Genomic DNA, 12,289 nt, shown 5'->3' with positions numbered 1-12,289 from the left:
CTACTCATGTTCTTTCCTCAAATTCCTGTTAATATGGGTGAACTCTGTTGATGATGCGATGCTAAATGCTGATGATGCTAGATGATGAGATGCTAAATGCATCAAGAAGATGCTAAATGATGAGATGCTAAATGCACAACTTGCCTAAAGACGCTAGAGAGATTATACAACCTTAAAATACTTTCTCACCAGGAGATTCGAACCCTAGCCAGCCCAGTAGCCTTACAGCAACTGACATAACTGGAACACCTTTTACCCACTGCACCACAGCTCAGACCCTTAAGAGTGATGGTTATTTCGGAATATTTCACCTCCAAAGATCACCACCACCCAAGGACAACTAGGGCATTGTGAGGGCTATTCAGGTTCTTTCTTCAAATTCCTGTTAATATGGGAGAACTCTGTGTCTATGCTTAATGCACAACTTGCCTAAACACGCAAGAGAGATTATACAACCTTAAAACACTTTCCCACAGGAGATTCGAACCCTAGCCAGCACAGAAGCCTTACAGCAACTTGAATAACTGGTACACCTTTAACCACTGCACCACAGCTCAGACCTTTAAAAGACATGGTAATTTCGGAGTATTTCACCTCCAAAGATCACCACCTCCCAAGGGCAACTAGAGCATAGTGAAGGCTACTCACGTTCTTTCATCACATTCCTGTTAATATGGGAGAACTCTGTGTCTATGCTAATACACAACTTGCCTAAACACGCAAGAGAGATTATACAACCTTAGAACACTTTGCCACCAGGAGATTCGAACCCTAGCTAGCACAGAAGCCTTACAGCATCTGGCATAACTGGTACGCCTTTAACAAATGCACACAGCTCATACTCTTAAAAGACATGGTAATTTCGGAGTATTTCACCTCCAAAGATCACCACCTCCCAAGGGCAACTAGAGCATAGTGAGAGGCTACTTATGTTCTTTCCTCAAATTCCTGTTAATATGGGAGAACTCTGTGTCTATCCTTAATGCACAACTTGCCTAAATACGCTAGAGAGATTATACAACCTTAGAACACTTTCTCACCAGGAGATTCGAACCCTAGCTAGCCAGTAGCCTTACAGCAACTGACATAACTGGAACACCTTTTACCCACTGCACCACAGCTCAGACCCTTAAAAGAGATGGTTTATTTCGGAGTATTTCACCTACAAAGATCACCACCTCCCAAGGACAACTAGAGCATTGTGAGGGGCTATTCACGTTCTTTCATCAAATTCCTGTTAATATGGGAGAACTCTATGTCTATGCTTAATGCACAACATGCCTAAACACGCAAGAGAGATTATACAACCTTAAAACACTTTCCCACCAGGAGATTCGAGCCCTTGCCAGCCCAGTAGCCTTACAGCAACTGACATAACTGGTACACCTTTAGCCCACTGCACCACAGCTCAGACCCTTAAAAGAGATGGTTATTTCGGACTATTTCACCTCCAAAGATCACCACCTCCCAAGGGCAAGTAGAGCATAGTGAGGGGCTACTCACGTTCTTTCATCAATTTCCTCTTAATATATGAGAACTCTGAATGTATGCTTAATGCACAACTTGCCTAAACTCGCAGGAGAGATTATACATCTTTAGAACATTTTCCCACCAGGAGATTCGAACCCTCGCCAGCACAGAAGCCTTACAGCAACTGGCATAACTGGTACGCCTTCAACCCACTGCACCACAGCTCAGACCCTTAAAAGAGATGGTAATTTTGGAGAATTTCACCTCCAAAGATCACCATCTCCCAAGAGCAACTAGAGCATAGTTAGGGGCTACTCCCGTTCTTTCATCAAATTCCTGTTAATATGGGAGAACTCTGTGTCTATACTTAATGCAAAACTTGCCTCACGCAAGAGAGATTATACATCCTTAGAACATTTTCCCACCAGGAGATTCGAACCCTAGCCAGCACAAAAGCCTTACAGCAACTGGCATAACTGGTACGCCTTTAACCTACTGCACCACAGCTTAAACCTTTAAAAGAGATGGTAATTTCTGAGTATTTCACCTCCAAAGATCACCACCTCCCAAGGGCAACTAGAGCATAGTGAGGTGCTACTCACGTTCTTTCATCAAATTCCTGTTAATATGGGAGAACTCTGTGTCTTTGCTTAATGCACAACTTGCCTAAACTCGCAAGGAAGATTATACATCCTTAGAACACTTTCCCACCAGGAGATTCGAACCCTAGCCAGCACAGAAGCCTTACAGCAACTGGCATAACTGGTACGCCTTTAACCCACTGCACAACAACTCAGACCCTTAAAAAAAATGATAATTTCAGAGTATTTAACCTCCAAAGATCACTACCTCCCAAGGGCAGCTAGAGCATAGTTAGGGGCTACTCACGTTCTTTCATCAAAATCCTGTTAATATATGAGAACTCTGTGTGTATGCTTAAAGCACAACTTGCCTAAACTCGCAAGAGAGATTATACAACCTTAGAACACTTTCCACCAGGAGATTCGAATCCTAGCCAGCACAGAAGCCTTACAGCAACTGGCATAACTGGTACGCCTTTTAACAAATGCACCACAGCTCAAACCCTTAAAAGAGATAATTATTTAGGAGTATTTCAAGTCCAAAGATCACCACCTCCCAAGGGCAACTAGAGCATAGTGAGGTGCTACTCACGTTCTTTCATCAAATTCCTTTTAATATGGGATATGGGAGAACTCTGTGTCTATGCTTATTGCACAACTTGCCTAAACTCACAAGAGAGATTATACAACCTTAGAACACTTTCCCACCAGGAGATTCGAACCCTAGCCAGCACAGAAGCCTTACAGCAAGTGGCATAACTGGTACGCCTTTAACCCACTGCACCACAGCTCAGACCCTTAAAAGAGATGGTAATTTCGGAGTATTTCACCTCCAAAGATCACCACCTCCCATGGGCAACTAGAGCATAGTGAGAGGCTACTCATGTTCTTTCCTCAAATTCCTGTTAATATGGGAGAACTCTGTTGATGATGCGATGCTAAATGCTGATGATGCTAGATGATGAGATGCTAAATGCATCTAGACGATGCTAGATGATGAGATGCTAAATGCAGAACTTGCCTAAAGACGCTAGAGAGATTATACAACCTTAGAACACTTTCTCACCAGGAGATTCGAACCCTAGCCAGCCCAGTAGCCTTACAGCAACTGACATAACTGGTACACGTTTAACCCACTGCACCACAGCTCAGACCCTTAAAAGAGATGGTTATTTCGGAGTATTTCACCTCCAAAGATCACCACCTCCCAAGGACAACTAGAGCATAGTGAGGGGCTATTCACGTTCTTTCATCAAATTCCTGTTAATATGGGAGAACTCTGTGTCTATGCTTAATGCACAACTTGCCTAAACATGCAAGAGAGATTATACAACCTTAGAACACTTTCCCACCGGGAGATTCGAACCCTAGCCAGCACAGAAGCCTTACAGTAATTGGCATAACTGGTACGCCTTTTAACAAAAGCACCACAGCTCAAACCCTAAAAAGAGATAATAATTTAGAAGTATTTCACCTCCAAAGATCACCACCTCCCAAGGGCAACTAGAGCATAGTGAGGTGCTACTCACGTTCTTTCATCAAATTCCTGTTAATATGGGAGAACTCTGTGTCTATGCTTAATGCACAACTTGCCTGAACTCGCAAGAGAGATTATACAACCCTAGAACACTTTCCCACCAGGAGATTCGAACCCTAGCCAGCACAGAAGCCTTACAGCAAGTGGCATAACTGGTACGCCTTTAACCCACTGCACCACAGCTCAGAACCTTAAAAGAGATGGTAATTTCAGAGTATTTCACCTACAAAGATCACCACCTCCCAAGGGCAAGTAGAGCATAGTGAGGGGCTACTTACGTTCTTTCATCAAATTCCGATTAATATATGAGAACTCTGAGTGTATGCTTAATGCACAACTTGCCTAAACTCGCAGGAGAGATTATACAACCTTAGAACACTTTCCCACCAAGAGATTCGAACCCTCGCCAGCACAGAAGCCTTACAGCAACTGGCATAACTGGTACGCCTTCAACCCACTGCACCACAGCTCAGACTCTTAAAAGGGATGGTAATTTTGGAGTATTTCACCTCCAAAGATCACCACCTCCCAAGAGCAACTAGAGCATAGTTAGGGGCTACTCCCGTTCTTTCATCAAATTCCTGTTAATATGGGAGAACTCTGTGTCTATACCTAATGCAAAACTTGCCTAAACACGCAAGAGAGATTATACATCCTTAGAACACTTTCCCACCTGGAGATTCGAACCCTAGCCAGCACAGAAGCCTTACAGTAATTGGCATAACTGGTACGCTTTTAACAAAAGCACCACAGCTCAAACCCTAAAAAGAGATAATAATTTAGAAGTATTTCACCTCCAAAGATCACCACCTCCCAAGGGCAACTAGAGCATAGTGAGGTGCTACTCACGTTCTTTCATCAAATTCCTGTTAATATGGGAGAACTCTGTGTCTATGCTTAATGCACAACTTGCCTGAACTCGCAAGAGAGATTATACAACCCTAGAACACTTTCCCACCAGGAGATTCGAACCCTAGCCAGCACAGAAGCCTTACAGCAAGTGGCATAACTGGTACGCCTTTAACCCACTGCACCACAGCTCAGAACCTTAAAAGAGATGGTAATTTCAGAGTATTTCACCTACAAAGATCACCACCTCCCAAGGGCAAGTAGAGCATAGTGAGGGGCTACTTACGTTCTTTCATCAAATTCCGATTAATATATGAGAACTCTGAGTGTATGCTTAATGCACAACTTGCCTAAACTCGCAGGAGAGATTATACAACCTTAGAACACTTTCCCACCAAGAGATTCGAACCCTCGCCAGCACAGAAGCCTTACAGCAACTGGCATAACTGGTACGCCTTCAACCCACTGCACCACAGCTCAGACTCTTAAAAGGGATGGTAATTTTGGAGTATTTCACCTCCAAAGATCACCACCTCCCAAGAGCAACTAGAGCATAGTTAGGGGCTACTCCCGTTCTTTCATCAAATTCCTGTTAATATGGGAGAACTCTGTGTCTATACCTAATGCAAAACTTGCCTAAACACGCAAGAGAGATTATACATCCTTAGAACACTTTCCCACCTGGAGATTCGAACCCTAGCCAGCACAGAAGCCTTACAGTAACTGGCATAACTGGTACGCTTTTTAACAAATGCACCACAGCTCAAACCCTTCAAAGAGATAATAATTTAGGAGTATTTCACCTCCAAAGATCACCACCTCCCAAGGGCAACTAGAGCATAGTGAGGTGCTACTCACGTTCTTTCATCAAATTCCTGTTAATATGGGAGAACTCTGTGTCTATGCTTAATGCACAACTTGCCTAAACTCGCAAGAGAGATTATACAACCCTAGAACACTTTCCCACCAGGAGATTCGAACCCTAGCCAGCATAGAAGCCTTACAGCAAGTGGCATAACTGGTACTCCTTTAACCCACTGCACCACAGCTCAGACCCTTAAAAGAGATGGTAATTTCGGAGTATTTCACCTCCAAAGATCACCACCTCCCAAGGACAACTAGAGCATAGTGAAGGGGTATTCACGTTCTTTCATCAAATTCCTGTTAATATGGGAGAACTCTGTGTCTATGTTTAATACACAACTTGCCTAAACACGAAAGAGAGATTATACAACCTTAGAACACTTTCCCACCAGGAGATTTGAACCCTAGCCAGCACAGAAGCCTTACAGCATCTGGCATAACTGGTACGCCTTTAAGCAAATGCACCACAGCTCAGACCCTTAAGAGATGGTAATTTGGAGTATTTCACCTCCAAAGATCACCACCTCCCAAGGGCAACTAGAGCATATTGAAAGGCTACTCATGTTCTTTCCTCAAATTCCTGTTAATATGGGAGAACTCTGTTGATGATGCGATGCTAAATGCTGATGATGCTAGATGATGAGATGCTAAATGCATCTAGACGATGCTAAATGATGAAATGCTAAATGCACAACATGCCTAAAGACGCTAGAGAGATTATACAACCTTAGAACACTTTCTCACCAGGAGTTTCGAACCCTAGCCAGCCCAGTAGCCTTACAGCAACTGACATAACTGGAACACCTTTTACCCACTGCACCACAGCTCAGACCCTTAAAAGAGATGGTTATTTCGGAGTATTTCACCTCCAAAGATCACCACCTCCCAAGGACAACTAGAGCATTGTGAGGGGCTATTCACGTTCTTTCATCAAATTCCTGTTAATATGGGAGAACTCTGTGTCTATGCTTAATGCACAACTTGCCTAAACACGCAAGAGAGATTATACAACCTTAAAACACTTTCCCACCAGGAGATTCGAACCCTAGCCAGCACAGAAGCCTTACAGCATCTTGAATAATTGGTACGCCTTTAACCCACTGCACCACAGCTCAGACCTTTAAAAGAGATGGTAATTTCGGAATATTTCACCTCCAAAGATCACCACCTCCCAAGGGCAACTAGAGCATAGTGAAAGGCTACTCACGTTCTTTCATCACATTCCTGTTAATATGGGAGAACTCTGTGTCTATGCTTAATACACAACTTGCCTAAACACGCAAGAGAGATTATACAACCTTAGAACACTTTGCCACCAGGAGATTCGAACCCTAGCTAGCACAGAAGCCTTACAGCATCTGGCATAACTGGTACGCCTTTAAACAAATTGCACCACAGCTCAGACCCTTAAAAGAGATGGTAATTTCGGAGTATTCACCTCCAAAGATCACTACCTCCCAAGGGCAACTAGAGCATAGTGAGGGGCTACTCACGTTCTTTCATCAAATTCCTGTTAATATGGGAGAACTCTGTGTCAATTCTTAATGCACAACTTGCCTAAACACGCAAGAGAGATTATACAACCTTAGAACACTTTCCCACCAGGAGATTCGAACCCTAGCCAGCACATAAGCCTTCCAGCAACTGGCAAAACTGGTACGCCTTTAACCTACTGCACCACAGCTCAAACCTTTAAAAGAGATGGTAATTTCTGAGTATTTCACCTCCAAAGATCACCACCTCCCAAGGGCAACTAGAGTATAGTGAGAGCTACTCACGTTCTTTCATCAAATTCCTGTTAATATGGGAGAACTCTGTGTCTATACTTTATGCAAAACTTGCCTTAACACGCAAGAGAGATTATTCATCCTTAGAACATTTTCCCACCAGGAGATTCGAACCCTAGCCAGCACAGAAGCCTTACAGCAAGTGGCATAACTGGTATACCTTTAACCGACTGCACAACAGCTCAGACCCTTAAAAGAAATGCTAATTTCAGAGTATTTCACCTCCAAAGATCACCTCCCAAGGGCAAGTAGAGCATAGTGAGGGGTTACTCACGTTCTTTCATCAAATTCCTGTTAATATATGGGAACTCTGAGTGTATGCTTAATGCACAACTTGCCTAAAGTCGCAGGAGAGATTATACAACCTTAGAACACTTTTCCACCAGGAGATTCGAACCCTAGCCAGCACAGAAGCCTTACAGTAACTGGCATAACTGGTACGCCTTTTAACAAATGCACCACAGCTCAAACCCTTAAAAGAGATAATAATTTAGGAGTATTTCACCTCCAAAGATCACCACCTCCCAAGGGCAACTAGAGCATAGTGAGGTGCTACTCACGTTCTTTCATCAAATTCCTGTTAATATGGGAGAAATCTGTGTCTATGCTTAATGCACAACTTGCCTAAACTCGCAAGAGAGATTATACAACCCTAGAACACTTTCCCACCAGGAGATTCGAACCCTAGCCAGCACAGAAGCCTTACAGCAAGTGGCATAACTGGTATGCCTTTAACCCACTGCACCACAGCTCAGACCCTCAAAAGAGATGGTAATTTCAGGGTATTTCACTCCAAAGATCACCACCTCCCAAGGGCAACTAGAGCATAGTGAGGGGATACTCACGTTCTTTCATCAAATTCCTGGTAATATGGGAGAACTCTGTGTCTATGCTTGATGCACTCCCTGCATAAACATGCAAGAGAGATTATACAACCTTAGAACACTTTCCCACCAGGAGATTCGAACCCTAGCCAACACAGAAGCCTTACAGCACCTGGCATAACTGGTACGAATTTATCCCACTTCACCACAGCTCAGACCCTTAAAAGAGATGGTAATTTCAGGGTATTTCACCTCCAAAGATCACCACCTCCCAAGGGCAACTAGAGCATAGTGAAGGGCTATTCACGTTCTTTCATCAAATTCCTGTTAATATGGGAGAACTCTGTGTCAATGCTTGATACACAACTTGCCTAAACACGCAAGAGAGATTATACAACCTTAGAACACTTTCCTACCAGGAGATTCAAACCCTAGCCAGCACAGAAGCCCTACAGCAACATGAATAACAGGTACGCCTTTATCCCACTGCACCACAGCTCAGACCCTTAAAAGAGATGGTAATTTCAGGGTATTTCACCTCCAAAGATCACCACCTCCCAAGGGCAACTAGAGCATAGTGAAAGGCTACTCACGTTCTTTCATCACATTCCTGTTAATATGGGAGAACTCTGTGTCTACGCTTTATACACAACTTGCCTAAACATGCAAGAGAGATTATACAACCTCAGAACACTTTCCCACCAGGAGATTCAAACCCTAGCCAGCACAGAAGCCTTACAGCATCTGATATAACTGGTACGCCTTTAAACAAATGCACCACAGCTCAGACTCTTAAAAGAGATGGTAATTTCGTAGTATTTCACCTCCAAAGATCACCACCTCCCAAGGGCAACTAGAGCATAGTGAGAGGCTACTCATGTTCTTTCCTCAAATTCCTGATAATATGGGAGAACTCTGTGTCTATGCTAAATGCACAACTTGCCTAAAGACGCTAGAGAGATTACACAACCTTAGAACACTTTCTCACCAGGAGATTCGAACCCTAGCCAGCCCAGTAGCCTTACAGCAACTGACATAACTGGTACACCTTTAACCCACTGCACCACAGCTCAGACCTTTAAAAGAGTTGGTAATTTCGGAGTATTTCACCTCCAAAGATCACCACCTCCCAAGAGCAACTAGAGCATATTTAGATGCTACTCCCGTTCTTTCATCAAATTCCTGTTAATATGGGAGAACTCTGTGTCTCTGCTTAATGCACAACTTGCCTAAACTCGCAAGAGAGATTATACAACCCTAGAACACTTTCCCACCAGGAGATTCGAACCCTAGCCAGCACAGAAGCCTTACAGCAAGTGGCATAACTGGTACGCCTTTAACCCACTGCACCACAGCTCAGAACCTTAAAAGAGATGGTAATTTCAGAGTATTTCACCTACTAAGATCACCACCTCCCAAGGGCAAGTAGAGCATAGTGAGGGGCTACTTACGTTCTTTCATCAAATTCCGGTTAATATATGAGAACTCTGAGTGTATGCTTAATGCACAACTTGCCTAAACTCGCAGGAGAGATTATACAACCTTAGAACACTTTCCCACCAAGAGATTCGAACCCTCGCCAGCACAGAAGCCTTACAGCAACTGGCATAACTGGTACGCTTTCAACCCACTGCACCACAGCTCAGACTCTTAAAAGGGATGGTAATTTCGGAGTATTTCACCTCCAAAGATCACCACCTCCCAAGAGCAACTAGAGCATAGTTAGGGGCTACTCCCGTTCTTTCATCAAATTCCTTTTAATATGGGAGAACTCTGTGTCTATACCTAATGCAAAACTTGCCTAAACACGCAAGAGAGATTATACATCCTTAGAACACTTTCCCACCTGGAGATTCGAACCCTAGCCAGCACAGAAGCCTTACAGTAACTGGCATAACTGGTACGCTTTTTAACAATGCACCACAGCTCAAACCCTTAAAAGAGATAATAATTTAGGAGTATTTCACCTCCAAAGATCAACACCTCCCAAGGGCAACTAGAGCATAGTGAGGGGCTATTCACGTTCTTTCATCAAATTCCTGTTAATATGGGAGAACTCTGTGTCTATGCTTAATGCACAACTTGCCTAAACACGCAAGAGAGATTATACAACCTTAGAACACTTTCCCACCAGAAGATTCGAACCCTAGCCAGCACAGAAGCCTTACAGCAACTGGCATAACTGGTACGCCTTTAAACAAATGCACCACAGCTAAGACCCTTAAAAGAGATTTTAATTTCGGAGTATTTCACCTCCAAAGATCACCACCTCCATACGGCAACTAGAGCATAGTGAGGGGCTACTCACGTTCTTTCATTAAATTCCTGTTAATATGGGAGAACTGTGTCTATGCTTAATGCACAACTTGCCTAAACACGCAAGAGAGATTATACAATCTTAGAACACTTTCCCACCAGGAGATTCGAACCCAGCCAGCACAGAAGCCTTACAGCATCTGGCATATCTGGTACGCCTTTAACCTACTGCACCACAGCTCAGATCCTTAAAAGAGATATTAATTTCGGAGTATTTCACCTCCAAAGATCACCACCTCCCAAGGGCAACTAGAGCATAGTGAGGGGCTACTCATGTTCTTTCATCAAATTCCTGTTAACGTGAAAGAACTCTGTGTCTATGCTTAATGCACAACTTGCTTAAACTCGCAAGAGAGATTATACAACCTTAGAACACTTTCCCACCGGGAGATTCGAACCCTAGCCAGCACAGAAGCCTTACAGCAACTGGCATAACTGGTACGCCTTTAACCCACTGCACAACAGCTCAGACCTTAAAAGAAATGTAATTTGGATTATTTCACCTCCAAAGATACCACCTCCCAAGGGCAACTAGAGTATAGTGAGAGCTACTCACATTCTTTCAACAAATTCCATTTAGTATGGGAGAACTCTGTGTCTATACTTTATGCAAAACTTGTCTTAACACACAAAAGAGATTATACATCCTTAGAACACTTTCCCGCCAGGAGATTCGAACCCTAGCCAGCACAGAAGCCTTACAGCAACTGGCATAACTGGTACGCCTTCAACCACTGCACCACAGCTCAGACCCTTAAAAGAGATGGTAATTTTGGAGTATTTCACCTCCAAAGATCACCACCTCCCAAGAGCAACTAGAGCATAGTTAGGGGCTACTCCGTTCTTTCATCAAATTCTGTTAATATGGGAGAACTCTGTGTCTATACTTAATGCAAAACTTGCCTAAACACGCAAGAGAGATTATACATCCTTAGAACACTTTCCCACCTGGGCATTCGAACCCTAGCCAGCACAGAAGCCTTACAGTAACTGGCATAACTGGTACGCTTTTAACAAATGCACCACAGCTCAAACCCTTAAAAGAGAATAATTTAGGAGTATTTCACCTCCAAAGATCACCACCTCCCAAGGGCAACTAGAGCATAGTGAGGTGCTACTCACGTTCTTTCATCAAATTCCTGTTAATATGGGAGAACTCTGTGTCTATGCTTAATGCACAACTTGCCTAAACTCGCAAGAGAGATTATACAACCTAGAACACTTTCCCACCAGGAGATTCGAACCCTAGCCAGCACAGAAGCCTTACAGCAAGGCATAACTGGTACGCCTTTAACCCACTGCACCACAGCTCAGAACCTTAAAAGAGATGGTAATTTTGGGTATTTCACCTCCAAAGATCACCACCTCCCAAGAGCAACTAGAGCATAGTTAGGGGCTACTCCCGTTCTTTCATCAAATTCCTGTTAATATGGGAGAACTCTGTGTCTATACCTAATGCAAAACTTGCCTAAACACGCAAGAGAGATTATACATCCTTAGAACACTTTCACCTGGAGATTCGAACCCTAGCCAGCACAGAAGCCTTACAGTAACTGGCATAACTGGTACGCTTTTTAACAAATGCACCACAGCTCAAACCCTTAAAAGAGATAATAATTTAGGAGTATTTCACCTCCAAAGATCACCACCTCCCACAGGCAACTAGAGCATAGTGAGGTGCTACTCACGTTCTTTCATCAAATTCCTGTTAATATGGGAGAACTCTGTGTCTATGCTTAATGCACAACTTGCCTAAACACGCAAGAGAGATTATACAACCTTAAAACACTTTCCCACCAGGAGATTCGAACCCTAGCCAGCACAGAAGCCTTACAGCAACTTGAATAATTGGTACGCCTTTAAACAAATGCACCACAGCTCAGACCCTTAAAAGAGATGGTAATTTCGGAGTATTTCACCTCCAAAGATCACCACCTCCCAAGGGCAACTAGAGCATAGTGAGGGGCTACTCACGTTCTTTCATCAAATTCCTGTTAATATGGGAGAACTCTGTGTCAATCTTAATGCACAACTTGCCTAAACACGCAAGAGAGATTATAC

This window comes from Procambarus clarkii, chromosome 6 (genome assembly GCF_040958095.1).
Source record: "Procambarus clarkii isolate CNS0578487 chromosome 6, FALCON_Pclarkii_2.0, whole genome shotgun sequence".
In the NCBI taxonomy this organism is placed as follows: Eukaryota; Metazoa; Arthropoda; class Malacostraca; order Decapoda; family Cambaridae; genus Procambarus; species Procambarus clarkii.
This window is presented reverse-complemented; position numbering follows the sequence as displayed.